Genomic DNA, 17192 nt, shown 5'->3' with positions numbered 1-17192 from the left:
GCTCCGGAATAATTTCGACCACCTGGGGATCTTTAACGTGCACGGGGCGTTGTAAAATTTAAATTTTAACATGTGGGGTTTAACGTTCCCATGCAAGCTGTGCGTCGGCCGCGAGGGGCGCCGTAGAGTGGAGAGCAAAATTCACACGACCTCGTGCTCTTCAGCGCGAGCTGAAACCCCACAGCAAGCGGGAGTCTTTTGTATGCTGCTTCGTTCTGACCATGGCAGCAGCGGGCGGCATCGAACCCGTGACCTTGGGACCAGCAGTCGAACGCCAGAGTCACTGAGGCGCCACGCGCGGTGGGTTACGGAGCGTTGTAAGCACAGCTATATCTCTCGTATGCACTAATGTTCGTGCGTTCCACTTCATTTGCCTCCCTTTCTATATAACATCACCGTCTGTTAGTGTTCCGCTGCACTGCTCCCACAATGCCGTATACTGTATATCCGCAGCCCAAAAGATTATTTCCCAGCATGCTTCTCTGCTTCTCGTTTTATTCTTTAATTCTTTACAACACTCCCGCTGTACTTCGCTTCCTATAGTCTCAGTTTTCTCTGCTTCATTGCCATTTCATCCCCTTATGAATCCCGGTTTTCCTTCTTCCATCCTGTTCGCCCATGGGGCCTCCTCACTTCTCATTGTTTTTTTACGCATCCCTTGAAAGTGACTCGGCGCAACCCTGCCCCCAGGCGGGAACTTCCGGCGCTGCGCATAACTGCCCACTTCCCGGGGCGGCAGTGCTGGGCTGTGGGACATTGAGCAAGGGCCCGCAGAGGCACCCACCTCGCACCGAGCGCGCGCGTTATAGTGAATGTCGTTTTTTTTTCAGCAGGCGCTCAGTGCGTGCACTTCCACGTTTCATCAACATGCAGGCACGGGTGCTGTTCCTTTGAAAAGTCAAAAAATGCCACAGCCAGCCTGCTGGAGAAGTGACACGTACTATACATTCGGAACGGGGAGCCCGAGCGGTGGCGAGATATGCGGGCGCGGAGGAGGCACCGTTTGCACTCGTCCCACTGTTACACTGAACGCCAGGGGCGGATTAATGCGGCAGCAGGGGGCGGGGGTATGCGAGAAATGTTATATGGGAAAACAATGCCGGACCCCATTTTTGCGACGAAAAAATTCGCTGTTGAAATGAAGCCCACTCAAGTGCCCCTCCAAGAGTGACTCGGCCCTGCTGAACGCTGGCAACCACCGTTTTCCGGTGCTGTGCATCAGAGATACGAAGCTTGTCAAACACGAAAAGAAGCACTGGCGCGTACGTCTGTTCGCTTTGCTCCGATGCCAAAGTTCGGAGTGCGGCGAGTCGCTACGAGCAATACCCGGAAGCCACATTTCTTCCTCGCCGAGTTTAGGTTTTGTCCCCCCCCCGTGCCAGGCGCCGTCCCAACGCGGGCGCGCGCGCTCTCACATCAGTCGCCGCCTCCATTGAGCGGCGCCGTCGGCCTGAACGGGGCGACGATGACGCAACCCCTGCCTCGACTCAGTCCGCACGGGGGAAAGCGTACGTCGGTAGCCACGCCAACAGCAGCTGATGGCGGCGGCGTAAATATAGGCTATCCTCGCTCTTTATCTCCGCTAAGTAGGGCCCGCGACGAATGCGTCTATTTCGGGCAGCCGTCTCCCCCCCTTGCAGTCCAAATGAGGGGGGAGGGAAGGCGGTCGTCTGCTCTTCCGGCCCGCTCGTCCCTTTGTCTGACCGGTCCACTCGGCAGATAAACGGGATAAGAGCCTGCCTCCACGGCAAGAACACTCGACACGCGGGCACGTGCGCCCTGCTGCTGCCATGTCAGTACGGTGCTCTATCGGCTGCACTCCACATCACGCTATAGAACGGTATCGCTGGGAGGAGGGAGCGAGTTGAATGGGCGAGTGAGATATCCAGTGAGCGAACACGCGGCGACAAAGCAACATTCGCTGAAAACACGGCCGGCCGAAGCCACCTCTGGCGACTGGAAGGTTAAAGTGAAGTGCCCAACCAGGAGTGCATCTCGAAAGGCAAAGAGTGCACACTGGACATGTTCACCACCCAATCCGGAACAGGCGATGGACAGACCAGTGTTCTGTATATACTTTTCCGGTCGGTCCGGAGAGTGTTCTTGCAGCAAACAAAACACTCCCTGGTGAGATCGGCGAGGTGGCTACATCGTCGCTGGACCTATCGTATATAACTTGAAAAAGCTAACAGCGAAACACAAAGACCCGGACACAGGAGAAAGGTGTTGGACACGGACTAGGGCTGTTTTACACAAAAGGAGCATATGCCGTCGGGATAGACAAGAAACTAGAAAAAATAAATAAATTTGACATGGAGGTGACGAACATGCGCATGCACGCGAGGTTCTGTGCGGCAATGTTTGTTTCAATGAAAGCGCAGTTCCAGCGCTCGTCCGTGTCCGACACCTATTCCTTGTGTCCGTGTCTATATATGTGCTGCGCTGGTACTTTTTTTCAAGTTACACACACGCGCCAACCGTCCAATAACAGCTATCGTTACTAACCTATCGCAGTTTTGTATGCCAGTAAACAGCACAGGTCACTCTATTTCCCAAGTTTGAGCGCCCCTGCCGGATGCGCTGCCGACTCCAAAAAAGCAGCCACTGAAATTGAAATCGCCAAGCTCCTTCCGCTGACAAAGAGCGGCACGCTGAAATGCCCCCGCGTGACGTCACACACGCACACTGATGCCAGCCGCCACGTCAACTAAGAATCCGCTTAATTGCCATCAGCTGCTGGCAGGCACAAAGCACCGACGCGGCGAATTATCGCCTTAACATGAGGCACACACGGGCCACCGCGACCCCAGAGCTCGTCAGAATACATCAGCGATTGTCATGCAAACAACGGGTGTATGTTCCTGCTCCACATTCACATTCAACGCGGCACACAAGGGGTATGCTGAGGACAATTCTCTCGGTCGTGATAAATCCATGTAATCCCCTACAATTCGACTCACTCACGCATACATGCCTCAAGAAACGCTACCCGCTTTGACTTGTAACGTAAAAATACACCGTTGAATGCAACGTGCATTGCTTCTTGATGCTGTACTGCAACTCCGCAACAATGTCCGCGGGCGAAAGCTATTGTTCTCCGCAGATTTCTGCTGTCTTTCATCACACAGACAACGGACTTTCGCTTATACCGCGTTTACTCAAAAGATTTGCGATTCAACTTGGGTCAAGTCAGGCATGTTCGAACAGTGCCTACACAAATTCAGCTGCTGCTGAAGAGCGAGGCGAAATGTACCAAAACTGCTAGCGCTTTGTAATCGGCTTGTTGGAGACATCACGTGAGGTCGAAGGTTATTACGGTCATCCACAATGTTTGGCTACAGCGCCTCTTTTCCTGATGAAAACACAGTATGCTTAAAGCAGATAAAGTGTATTTATTGCTGATTCCAACCAATGAAAAATGACTACACACCTCCATTCCAGACATATCTTCATTGCAGTACCGTTTTCGAAACGAGAAAACTGGTCCAAGACTCGCACCAGCTACGGGAAACAGAAAAATTAGCTATCAAGCACCTACAGCTTTAAATACTTTTCCATACCATCGTTGGTTTGGTTTTATCGGCTTTAACGTACCAAAGCGACTCAGGCTATGAGGGACGCCGTAGTGGAGGGCTCCGGATAATTTCGATTCTTTATCATACACTGACATCGAACAGTACACGGGCCTCTGGAATTTCACCTCCATCGAAATGAGACCGCCGCGGCCGGAATCGAACCCGCATCTTTCGGGTCAGCAGCCAAGCACCATGACCAATGAGCCACCGCGGCGACTCTTATGATCTTGAACTGTTTCTCTGAAACATTTTAACGAACTTATCAAGCGCTGCTTGATGCAAAATAATAAGCAAAATTATTAAACTTGCGTGTTCTGATGTTCTGACACGCTCATATTTTATTCGACATATCCTGTCCATCGTTCTTATGTGCCATCAATATTACTCCCATCACACTGTCTGGTGTAATTAATCTGTTTTCCTCTGCGCGCAAACGAAATCTGGTTTTACGCCATGCTTTGTTGCTCTATTGTTGCTACCTTTCATACAGCGTGCGAGTTTTTTTTTTCTCTGCAACATGTTCACTTTTTTTTTTTTTCACAACAATGTACCCCAAACTGCTCAAGGCAGCTGAGGCCTTGAGAGGCATTACATGCCTTTGCTTCAGCTTCTTATTTCTTTGTTGCAAAGAAAATAAAGTCTTTGATTTGATATGACCGATTTGTAAAACTCGGCAGAACACACCAAGTGACCTCCCTACCTGCGGTGCCATTTTATTTGCCTCAGACAGCCGTCATGCATGAATAAACGAACCACGATGGGGACCACCTTATGGTAGTGATTTAGAATGCTGACGTGCGCCAATGTTGTTTCTTTTTTCGTATTCACTACTGTCTTTAGTTATTTTTTGACAGCCACTGTTATCAGCCAACTCCATAATGGCCGAGAAGATACGTTCATCAGATACATGCTTCCAGAACATATATGCGAAAAACCTCCTGACATTTGATTTATTCAATCACCACCAGTCAGTACCCGCTTAACGTCTGCAGGCAGAATTTCTGTTACTCCATTAACTGCAGAGAATGACAAAAGAACTGCCCCCTGTACAAGTCGGTATACATTATGAAGGGGAACACCTTAGCACGGCCGGCCATCCAGTCAACGATTATTGTGGATTTTGTGGTCTTAAAGACACGAAGCGACTCAGGCTATGAAAGATTCCGGAAGTAATTTAGAATCACGTGTCGTTCTTTAATGTGCGCTGACATCGCGCAGCACACGGGCGTTTTTTGTACTTAACCTCCACCGAAATGCGGCCGGCGAGGCCGGAATCGAACCCGCGACCTTGGAATCAGAAGCTGCAGTGAAAGATTATTCTCGACGGTATGAGTACGAGGCATCCGCTCCGGGTCTTTGCCCAAGTACATTCCCTGCAGACATCGCTCCGGGGGACTTTAAAAGACAGTCTCAAGTGGATTGCATCAAGTGACCTCGACGCCACTCTTAGATGCAATAAGTCGCCTTTTCGAAATATCGGGAACAACATTTCAAAGCAGCAAAAAAAAACTGAAAAATCAGAGAAACTGAAACTGGGTTTCGACTGGTCGCTGACGTCACGAAAAGCACGCAGAAAATCCTCGCGCGCGTGTTGAATGGTTATAAAGTGGCGATTGCGAGGTAAAACCCATTCCATATGAAACACCTGAAATGGTGAAAAACTCGACATTTCACCGCCAAGGAAGCGCGGGGTGAATACCAATTAGCGGGCACATCACAGACGCGCGGCCGCCCGCGTAGAGATGAGATCGCCCCAACTGAGGTCACGAAACGGGAAATTTTTAAAATCCGTTCTCGCTGCAAAAAAAGAAAGAAAAATGCCACGTGGCCTCGAAAGGAAGATCTAAGGTAAAATTCTCAGTACGAAAGCCTAACCATGAAAAATAAACATAAAAAAACCGGAGAGAAGCCGAAATAAGTTCGATTTTTGAGTGCGGAATAAATCTGCTTAGGCATATGTAATGTATACTAGTCGCTAGTGATACACGCTGCTAAATGACTGCTGACAAACGACTCGGTGGCGGCGCCATGAAGGATCGACCACACGTGTTTCCCGCCCATGCTTTGTTTTACGGCGACGTCGTGCCCTGGGTTCAAACAAAGCTTACGAGTGCGGCGGCCTTGGGGTAGAGCATCCGCCTCGCATTCGGGAGGTGCCGTGCTCGACCACCAGTGCCGCCGGGCACCCACCGATTTTCTAATGGGTACCAACGAGATTTCCCCCGGCCTGGATATATTTATATATAATTGCTTTTTGGGGAAAGGAAATGGCGCAGTATCCGTATCATATATCGTTGGACACGTGAGCCGCGCCGCAAGTGAAGGGGTAAAGGAGGGAGTGAAAGAAGAAAGGAAGAGGTGCCGTAGTGGAGGGCTCCGGAATAATTTCGACCACCTGGGGATCTTTAATGTGCACTGACATCGCACAGCACACGGGCGCCTTACCGTTTTTCCTACATAAAAACGCAGCCGCCGCGGTCGGGTTCGAACCCGGGAACTCCGGATCAGTAGTCGAGCGCCCTAACCACTGAGCCACCGCGGCGGGTTCCACTACGGCACCTTTCTTCTTTCACTCCCTCCTTTATCCCTTCCTTGACGGCGCGGTTCAGGTGTCCAACGATATATGAGACAGATACTGCGCCATTTCCTTTCCCCCAAAACCAATTATTATTATTATTAGCCCGCCATTCTGTATCGCAATACAGGAGGAGGTGACGCAGGCTCCGTTTGAGGAGAGGAAAGCAAGTCTACAGCCTGGTCATTCCTTTCGCGCGTACGGACGGTGTGGAGTTCGCTGACCTTTCCGCGAACTCGTTGGTCTTGTGTTCGCAAGGAAGGCCGCTCCAGTGGGGTCGGAAGTCGCCAACAAAGGGACTCGTCCCGTCCCGGCCTCCCCTGCGTGCGGCGGACGTCCTTATCTCCTCCGCGCGGTCACGGGCATAGCCCGTCTTAAAGGGGCCCCGAAACGCATAATCAGTGCATTGTTTTGCCTCTTGGTTGCATAGAAGGAGTTATAGTGGTGCTATTAGCATCGGTCGTACCACGTATACTCCTGTTTTTAATATTTTAATTAGCTCGCAAAAACAAAATCATGGCGCTGACGGTGTCACCATACAGTGGCGGTTTTTAGCATCGGATATGACATCACGGAGGGCGAGCTTTATGATTGGACAGAGTAAATATACTGCAAATTGTGTTAATAACTAGAGATACGTTTTGTCAGGTTTTTGTGTTCTATATTACAGTAACAAAACCAACTTGTTTGCCCTAGATAAAAGCACTGTAAAGCAAGTAAAACAAAAAGACACCACTAAAGCCTCTGGCTACTTTTTGCATCGACGGACTTTGCGCCTCTCTGTAAACATCCTACGACCTAGCACTAACACTTATGGGTATACTCTCTATGTATCTGAGAGCGGCTTTGCGGAGTTGATCCTATCGAGCCATTGCACTCTATAAGCGTTCGTTTCGGTCCCAAGGAATGATGCGTTCAGTTGACATTTAGCAGAAAGTGCGCATAGTCAGCTTGTGGAGGATCACAAGGCGGCGGCGCCAGATGGCGCCACGTTCCCTTCAACAGCGCGCGCTCCTTGCTCGCCGTGACCAACCAGTGCGCTAGGGGCGATGGCTGGCGGTAAGCAGTAGCGGTACGCGCTATGCTAAATGTGTCTGATATCTTGCGCAGGCTGTCACACCGTCGCAGTATCTCAACTCACTTCAGTTGAGTTTCCCCCTTCAGGTGGTGATGAGAGGAAACACCTTGTTGTTGATGAAATCGGGGTTTCTTGATGACCCGGTGGTTCTAACTCGCAAACATTCACGTTACTCGAAGAAAGAAGAAGGTTAACTATTTATTTACAACATAAATAAAACGAGAAGAAACAAAGCAAGGAGAAAACTATTTACATGACTAAACCGTTGATCAGACGAATTCAGCCCCGTTCAACCCAGTGCGCTTGTTCATAAACCCGCTGTCTCCGCCCTTAGCGGGGACAGCCACCAATAAGATTACCAGCGACCCATCTCGCCAATCAGTGGTCAGGGAAAGGAAAATAAGGATTTCCGCCAACTAATCACAGATTGGGGAAAGAGTGCTGATTAAACATTTGGGAAAGGAGAGGTTGCCATCAAATAGACAAACAGCACAAACGCGACCACCCTCTCCCACGGCACCCACGGCCCAGCCGTTACCACTTTCCTATCTCTTTCGCACACGCGACAAACATGCCGACGAGATGATCCCTAATGATGTTTACAGAACACACCGCAAGAGAAGAAGGCAGTCATTACGGGAATAGTGGGTTTCCGGTCGCTCGGCTAATACTCAGCCGTATCTCGTGCGTTCCCGAAACCTCGTCAACCCCTTCACAACGAACACATGTCGACAGCTGCACATGGTTAGGCTTCTTAAGACGGGCTATGCCCGTGACCGCGCGGAGTAAACAAGGACGTCCGCCGCACGAAGGGGAGGCAGGGACAGGACGGGTCCCTTTGTTGGCGATTTCCGACCCCACTGGAGCGGCCTTAATTCCTTGCGAACACAAGAGCAACGAATTCGCGAAAAGGTCAGCGAACTCCACAGACGGTTTTCGCCCGTTATGTGACTGCTCCGCTTTATTTCTCCGATTTCTTTTCACCAGACTGCTCAGGGTTCCCCACCGTTAAACTGTACAAACTGAGTACGGTTAAAAAAAAGTGGGGGCTTCAAGGGAATTTTTGACGGTCACCTAGAGGCAAGACTGCTACTACACACTAACGAAATTATTTAGTCCGGATAAATTAATTTAAAACGACGGCGATAAGATGTATCACTCTTATGAACGCATCTCTGAAGGAGGCCCGTAAAATCGCACAGGAGAGCGACGCTATGGTCGCTCGCGCGAACCGGTAGCCAAAGCGGCAGCGTCAATTTCGGTGCTATCTCGCGCACCACATTTAACGCGACAGCGTTAAGAAGCGCGTGTCGCAGAAAAGTCGGCGTATTTGGCCATGAGCGAAAAATGGCGCATCTCGGTGGACACCTGAACCGCGCCATAATGAAGGAATTTTCCTTCCCTTACGGCGCGGTACGGGTGCCCAGTGAGAATTGTGAGACAGGCGTGATTTCCAATTTTCATTTCAATTTCTTTCTCTCACGGCCCGGTTCGGGTGTCCACCAAGATATGTGGGACAGGCGTCCTTTCCTTAAAAAATTAATTTTCATTTTCCTTGCCTTATGGCGCGGTTCGGGTGTCAACCAAAATATGTTTCCTTTACTTAAATTGTCCGGGCAAGGAGTCGCACCGAAGGACGATGACGTTCCGTGGATCCCTTGGCAATGCTGCAACACGCTGTCGCGTCCTGCTCTTAAGAAGCTTAAGCGTCCTCCAAATTTTTTTTTAGTTTGCCATCGCCTAATTCGACTGCTGTTGCCCTCAGCTTCACTTCCGAAACAAGTAGTAGGTTTTCTTCCTTTTTTTTCTTCAAGACATCCAGTCACGTTTGCTGGGATCGGTCGCCATCATCACCCGAGCAGAGACAAGGGCCTCTCCAAATGACCTCCAATGACCTCTGTCGCCCGCTGCCCCACCCCCATAACTATGTCAGTCCCGGACGCCCGGCTCTATTCAATGCATCGACTGCCCTTTAATACTTGCACGGCAGCTGCGAAACCATTCAGACATTCAGAGAAGTGCCTGTATAGCAAAAGAAGGGGGGAAAATTGCTGGCGGATTAAAGTGAAAAGCTGCATCTCCCTGGCTACGTTTGGCGTCAAGCGACTGGCAGTTTCCATAGAAAGGCGTCACTTCCTTTTCTTAAAACCAACTTTCATATCACTTTCCTTCCCTTACGGCGCGGTTCAGGTGTCCACCGAGATATGTGAGACAGCCGTCATTTCCTTTCCTTAAAACCAACTTTATTTCATTTTCGTTCCCTTACGGGCGCGGTTCGGGTGTCGGTCTCCACGGCAGGCGTCGCATCGATCACACCTAGTGTTCCGCTCAACGCATCAAAGTGTACCGGCGTTCAATGCAGAACCCACCTTCATGACCTGCGCATGCGATGCCGGCAGACGCTTTAACGCTAGACCGAAGGTCAAATGTCAAGGTCAACGGTCAAATGTCGAAGTCGAGATAGTTGGTGCAACATCCGCTGGTGTCGCTGCTGTAGCTGATGCCATGTGTCGAACCAGACTACTACCAGTTACGCTCATGGTTTGACCTCTATCTGCATTCAAGGTGAAACTTGCGGCCACCGTGACCTACAGCTACATTCAAGGTCAAACTTGCGGCCCCGCTGACGGCTCGAAAAGCTGGCGTAGTGAAGCTTTTCGCTTCAAAAAAGAGACCAGCTGCTTGGCCTTAGCCATTCCTGGAAGCAAACTAGCTCGAGCCCGCGCGCGTAGGCTGAAGACAAGGCGGCAAGTCGTCGTTTATTTTCCCCACTGTGCAACTGTTGAAAAAATTACGGGGGGGGGGGGGGCACTAGACTACTTACGCGCTTTGAATGCGGAATCATTGTTTTTGTTTTATTTCCTTTTTATTGTTATCTTCCTTTCTAATGACAAACCTACTCATTAGCGTACAGTCGCAAGGCAACGCATATATACCAGGCTCACCTTTGTCAGCCAAGAAGCAACGCGGTTTTGTGGACTATCGGTTTCGCGTTCTCGCCTCGCATAGAAAGTCGTGCGTTCAATTCCAAGCACCCTCGGGAGTAATTTTATTGTTCTCTGATACCGCGGTGACGCGACCTGGAATTCTTGAGACCCCTGCTTTCGGTCAACGCCGACGGCGGGTTCCGTTACCGATGAGCCGCAAAATGATTTCGCATTTAAAAAAAAAGCGGTTTTAATGGACGCACATTCCAGTGTCCTGGCCGCAGTGCGTTTTCCTGACACGCATTGCCGGTCTATGACCTCGCGTACTTAAATAACTTCAAAGGATAAAATCCCTCCGGGAATCCTGCAGCGTTGCCGTGGGACGCGACAATTCACATTTCATTCATTCATCCCCGTTTAATATCAGTCGACGGCATAACATCCCAGCGCTTTCCGCAGACGTTCTAGGATGGCCGAGGCATGTGTAGCGCAGTCACTGTACAGACTACGGCTATGAAAATAAGAGCGCGCCCTTTCACAACGGTCCACATATAACGAGCGCGCGAATTTCGCAACCTCTTCGTCCGACTGCGGCTCTTTCTACGCTAATTTTGTTTCATACATCAGGTTTAACGCTGTTAAAGGCGCCAAAGTAGTCGGCATGAAAAATAAACCCAGGCATGTTCGTCTGGGCTTGTTAATGGTCTATAGGGCACGAGAAAGCGACAGCTCTTGACAAACGTATCATGCTGTACGTAAGCCTGCAGGCAAAGCATTCACTATATTTCGCTCGCCACAAGGAACACACAACTTTTTGATCGCCGCTGTTATATATAGGCGGCGCAAACAAGAGCTCTATAGCTTTGACAGCGTTGTACGTGACGTGTAAAACGCAGTATAGTGTAGAAACAAGCGAGCCATGAACCAGACCGAACTTCATCTAAAAGCCTCTACGTTATACGATGCTTCTCTACAGGGATCCATACAGTTCAGTAGCAAAAATAGCGGAGTGTGACTAATCCATTACCAAATATCCGTGTACCACGAGCCTTCTCATCTGCAAACGAGCCCTTGAGATTTTTTAAAGGTCGCGTACTCCCACCACCCTATATCTCGCTTTCTCTCCTCTCTTGGAAATACTCGCGTGCAAATCGTATACGTCAGAACAAAGCTGTAGTGCACGCGCCCCGCGTATCTGTCCCCCACCACCCCCTCCCCCTTCGTCCTTTGAACAATGCGCCGATCACAAGTACAGTGCATGCAAACATTTCAAAACAAGGTCATGGGCAAGATATTAGTTCGTTCTCGATACGCAACGGCATACCACCGGCGAGATAAAATTTCCCGGCTTATCGGGGTCTCTATTCTCGGCATTAAGCTGCTTTGTGACACCCCTCCCCGCCGACATTCCCCCCCCCCCCCCTTTAATCGCACCTCTCTTGTTTGCAGAGATGCCGAACGCATACTCCTGCATACAGAAGAGTCGCTCACTGCTATACTCACTATTCGTGTGTAACACGCTGCTTCATCGCGCAATTCCTCGCAATAACAATTAAGAACAAACCACATAGAACGAACGGTTCGCAAAAAAAAAAAAACACCAGCGGGTAACCGCCTCACGATAACGGTTTCCCGTCAGGAATAAAAGCAAAATCGTCGTTTTCGCCGACACACCTCGAAGTGCTCGAAGTGTCGCAGGTATACAGAGCCAAGCCATTACGCGCACGAAGACGGTCTCTATACCTGCAAGGCAAGGCAGACAAAACAGGGAACTCCTGCAACGTGATGGGAGAGTTTTAGCACAGCGGAGATGTATTAGCGTGATGAACACGAATGAGAACAGCGGAGCGCCTAGGCCCCGCTCTGCTCGCGTTCCTTTCCATCGCAAATATAGTACATCTACGCTACGCATTCATAAACCCTTCCATATTCAGCAGCACCGTCCGGACCACGTCTCGGCAAACACAAAACGGTTCAGTACACAGCACAAAAAACGGTAAAAAAAAAGAAACGACATCATTTTCCCCCCTAATTAAGGCGAAAGCCTTTCTTGGAAAATGAGTGGCAGGGCGAAGTTGTCCGCACGAATGGACAATCATAAGTTGCGCGGTAAGCAAAACAAAAATCTAGAAGTTGATTAAGCAACATATAAGTAATGAAATAAAGAAGCAAAAAATAAAAAATACAAACGTACAAACAAGAAAAGAATACGAGAAACAATAGCAAATAAAATAAAAGGGGGGGGGGGGGGAGAAAGAGAGGACAGGGAAAGGCTTCCGCATTTACGTTCATAGGCAGACAAGTGCAGGCCTGTAATTTTTTCGTTCTTAGGCTCTTTTTCTACGTGACCTTGTTCCGCCTCGGCATTGTTACATCACTGCAGTGCTGCACTATACATCATATGCGATTCAGAATATCATGTTGCCACTTGTTGTTCACCGTTAATCGCGGCCACCGTGTCTTTTAACGTGTGCGTAAGATGCATGCATGAACACTTTTCAGTGATTATACCGTTAACTGCTTTTATTTTGCAGCTACACACTAGAGCACCGCGCGAACGCGGGTAAGGGGGGAAGCGTAGACCGGAGGCCCGCAGTGACCCAGTGACCGCAAGCCAAGGGAATAAAAAAAAAACGCGTTGTTGAAGCGCGGTCTTACACCACACTTGAGAATTTGAAGTGAAATTAGCAGGGATCACCTTATTTCCATTAACTGAAATTAAATAGTAGGCATTCAAATCGTTCCTAAACTCATTTATTTCACAATACTGAAAAGTCACGCACATACTGTGTACTCAGAACCTCTCATAAAATCGAGAAATTTTTGCACAGCTTTAGCAATGAATAGACGTTTTCAGCGTATCGCAGGCGTACCAGAGGAGACATATACTGGTTTACCGGACGCCTCGAAAAACGCCTAATATTGGCGCTGATAATATAACACGCTTTCTACTGCAAGACTGCGGCGCTGTACAAAACGCGATCGCCATAGGGCCGCAGGTGTACGTACTCATGGCTGCTGCTCGGGCTATAATCCAGCTGCATAGCCATACCAACGTGATCCAAATAAGGCATATCCCGCTGTTTCTCACGCCAAAGAACGACGATGCGAAGGCTCGGAAGCTACGTCCCAGGTTTGGAAACACAGAGTCGATACTGGCGCATGAAGCTTGATGCACGTCCGCCGAAGTGATGCCTTCAGACTCCCCAAGCACTATACTTCACTGCTTTCCGAACTGTTCGCTGAACTGAACGGTGCAGTGTTCTGAACTCTGTTCACCCAAAACTGCTTCGTACTAGATACCATGGCGCTTCGGCGGCGGGTTTCGCGAAACTTCGTTTACCTCAAAAGTTCGTTCAAGTACAGTGTTTCACTACATATCAATCGACCGTACCGCAGCCACCTGCGACTTTGGCAGCTCCTTCATACATGACTTACGGCAACAAAGCGACTGAATAATGTTTTCCGTTCATTCATTCATTTTATCTAGCACTAGGTGTCCAGGATGCCGCGGTCCGGCCGTCACAATACGGTTGGTTCAGCCGCGTATATAGCTCAGCTGATGCAGCTGCAGCCACATATCAGCTCCGGCGTTTCCCAACGAAAAAAGACGCGCTCCATAAATAGGCACCTCAGTACAGCACGCGTATCCATGCGCTCAATATGAGCTGCAACGCACGACATGTGCTTAGAGCTCAGAGCTCCGCGGTGCTGCGAATATATGCATTCGACCGTCGGTGCAAAGAACAAAGCATACACGGAATGTTAGCGCAAACTGTGGTCCGTGGGAAGGGTCGTTGATGCACTGTAAATCAAGAACCTCAGACAGGCCACCCCGGACGTGTTGCAAGTACTGAAAGCAACAGTAATATACGTGCGCTCACTGGCGGTCGAACTTTCCCCCAACAGAAATCGCCAACGGACCACAATATAAACGTCGAGCTGACGACTGTATACGGCTTAAGACGCAGTGGCCACAAGAGCGCCGTGGTTAACGTGTTTATGGTCTGCTCCAGATGGGAATCAATTTTCCCCGAGCATTTCCTTCTAGAGAAGCCGGTTTACCAGGCCAGGGGAAAGCTTGAACCCAATGGAAAACCGGCGGGTGTAGCCGCGGCAGCAGTGGGGATCGAACCCCGAACCTCCCGCATATGAGGCGCACGGGTCGAGCTACGAGCACAGATCTGAAAAATGTACGCCTGCTACATGGAGACACGAGAATACTGATTGCAGCGCCCGCGGCAAAAAACAGAAGCTTATCTAACAACTCGCTCGGAGCTACACGCCATGCAAAGCGCGCCGTTCAGGCGTATAGCAACCGCCGACCAACGTCACTCGCGACAAGGCACTGCAGCGGCGCCGATTTCGACAGCCGCGCCTGTTCGGATGCCCGCGAAGTGATTTGAGTCAAATTACACCGGGAGTCCCCAGGCGCACGTGCTTTGCCAGAGAGCAAGCCTTTTAATGCGTACGCACAAGGGGCCGGATCGATGCGTGCATCCGCTGCCAAATGACGTCGTTTATGCTCTCCCTACGCACGGAGAAGCCAGGCGTTTATGGTTTTCTCTAAGGACCTCTGGCGCTCATCGAGATGCAGCCATTAAAGATAGCGCGTAGACAAGAAGGGAGCCGTACGATACTAATTTTTTCCTCCCTTTATGCCCCAATGGGGAAACGTTGGCACGAATCGCGCACTTATAAATATGCGATCGCTTAGAAGTAAAACCAGCGCGACCGCGCGTCTTCAGTGGTGAGCAAATGTTTTTTTTTTTTTTGCTCGTCGGCAACGCCGCGCCCAATAATTAAATCAGATCAACCCGTTTCCGTAGATAAACGCGGCCCCCGTTTTCGTTACGATAACGACGATTTCGAGATCGGAACCGAATGACAGCGCCATGACGCTAATCGCCTTCGAAGACCCCGACTCAACTTGAAGCCGGCGGCAATGAAGAAACACGAGCGTAATTTTTTGAATTTTTGAATATGCGATTTGTTTTTGTGATGAGCGCGTATAACTGGCTCTGACGTGCGTCTTTTTCACCAATGCGCGGACTGATGGCGTAGGTTCGTTTCCGAGCACGACGGATGCACTGCAACAGGTTATGCACCACAGATATTGAAAAAGAAAAAAAGCACACACACCGTAGCCGTAGGCCACACCAAACAGGCTGAGCCGTAGGCCACACCAAACGATTACCGCCCCCCCCCCCCCCCCCCTCATTTCATCACAAGGGGCGCATCCCCACTCCTCCAGCCTCCAACTGTTTGCACTCAGATCACATTTCCCACAAACGCCTCAATTATGTGACGTACTGATGTAAAGCACAGTGGGACTGAGCTATAGTTTGCTTCGTGGCCAGTGGTACAGCACTTCGTTTGAGTAATCTAAGCCAATTCTGTCCCAGCAGAAGCCGTAGATCGACTGACTCCTGTTCATGGCTAGCACAACTGAAATAGTGCGCAAACTTTTCTAATACCCCTGTCACACGGGCACTTTCGATCCTCATTGAGCTCGATCTGCATCGAGATTTTCGAGCACGCTCGAAACACCCGTTGCTACACGGGCATTTTCAATGCTCATTGAGAAGTTTCCCTCATGTGTGTTAGGTGGCGCCAAATGTTCCGCCGACAGCCATAACATATCGATGTCCGGCAACACTGTGCAGTCGGGGGCAGCGGCAGCCAAATCCGTAGCCAAATCTGTACATTGCGTATCTGCGCCAGGTTTTTGTGGCGCACCTCTGCTGCTGTGCGATGCAACCCAAGGGCCCGCAACGCCTCCGCGATTTCTGCATAGACTGCGGCGTTTCTCTTCTGGCGCCGCAAATCATTTAGGCGGTACTGTCAGCAGTCGATGAGAGGGGCTGTCTCGCGCTCGCTCCACAGTTTCCGCTCCGACGAGCAGGAGGACGCCATTTTTGTTTACACTGACGGCGAAGCGTGGAGCGTGGTGTCGAGATTACTTTCAAATGTTTGCATATAAGCAGGCGTAGTACCTGAAAAATGTTCTGTATTACATTTTAATCGATCACAACAACAACAATTGTGGTTTGGTTTTGTTAACTTGTGTTTATTTTTATAGCTTCATGAGAGCGAGAGTTCTCGATTGTGCTTGGAACCTCAAGCACTCTTGAGGAATCGGCATCGAGTCAAGCAGGATCGAGCTCGATTGCGCTTGAAAGTGGCCGTGTGACAACCGTCGATCTGCATTGAGTTCGATGAGCATTGACTCAATGAGGATCGAAAGTGCCCGTGTGACAGGGGTATAACGCAGACGATCGCGCCCCACGTGTACATCTTTTATAAAATAGCCCGTTTAAATCTACGTTTTATACGCATTAACAAAAACACCATTGAAGCGCGCGAAATAGAAAAACATATATAAATGAAAATAAAATTTAATAAATATTCCAATAAAACGCGGAATAAAAAACAGAAAAACCTCGTAGTCTTGCCCCCCTCCCTCCCCCTCCAAACAGAAAAAAAAGTTGCGGAGTCCCTGCGATTGCGCCCCTTCAAAAGCACACGCAGAAAGCCAGATATTCCACGGCGCCAGTTACACATGCATATCCATCTGAATTCGGACGCATAAGCACACCATTAGGCATAGCAAGCACGCCCGCTCCGACTTTCTGCTCCACAGCTTCCTTTCGCTCTACACCAAGTACAGAATCACAGCGTCGGAAGAGAAGGCCTCAAGATTCCGCGAGCGGCCTGATCACATCGTCATCGCTTTCGCCACGTCTACTTTACGCCGGAGGGGCGAAGGCGGAAGGACGACGGAGGCGAAATTAGGAGCTCTCTCTCTCGAGCGCCCCCGTATGTCGCCGCTGCTGCGGCCCAAAGCGATTATCATCCCCGCGCATACAAACTTCCTCCAGGGGAGGAGCGAACAAACAAGATTTGCGGAATGACACCAGACGCGCGGCATGCACACAGGCAGGCGCACGCCCAAGTTGCGCGGGCGTACACGCGACAAGAGCGCCACTAATAGCTCGCAGACGTACACGCACACAATCGCGGCCGCGCGGGCCCGA

The sequence above is a fragment of the Amblyomma americanum genome, chromosome 3, assembly GCF_052857255.1.
Source record: "Amblyomma americanum isolate KBUSLIRL-KWMA chromosome 3, ASM5285725v1, whole genome shotgun sequence".
Classification (NCBI taxonomy): Eukaryota; Metazoa; Arthropoda; class Arachnida; order Ixodida; family Ixodidae; genus Amblyomma; species Amblyomma americanum.
This window is presented reverse-complemented; position numbering follows the sequence as displayed.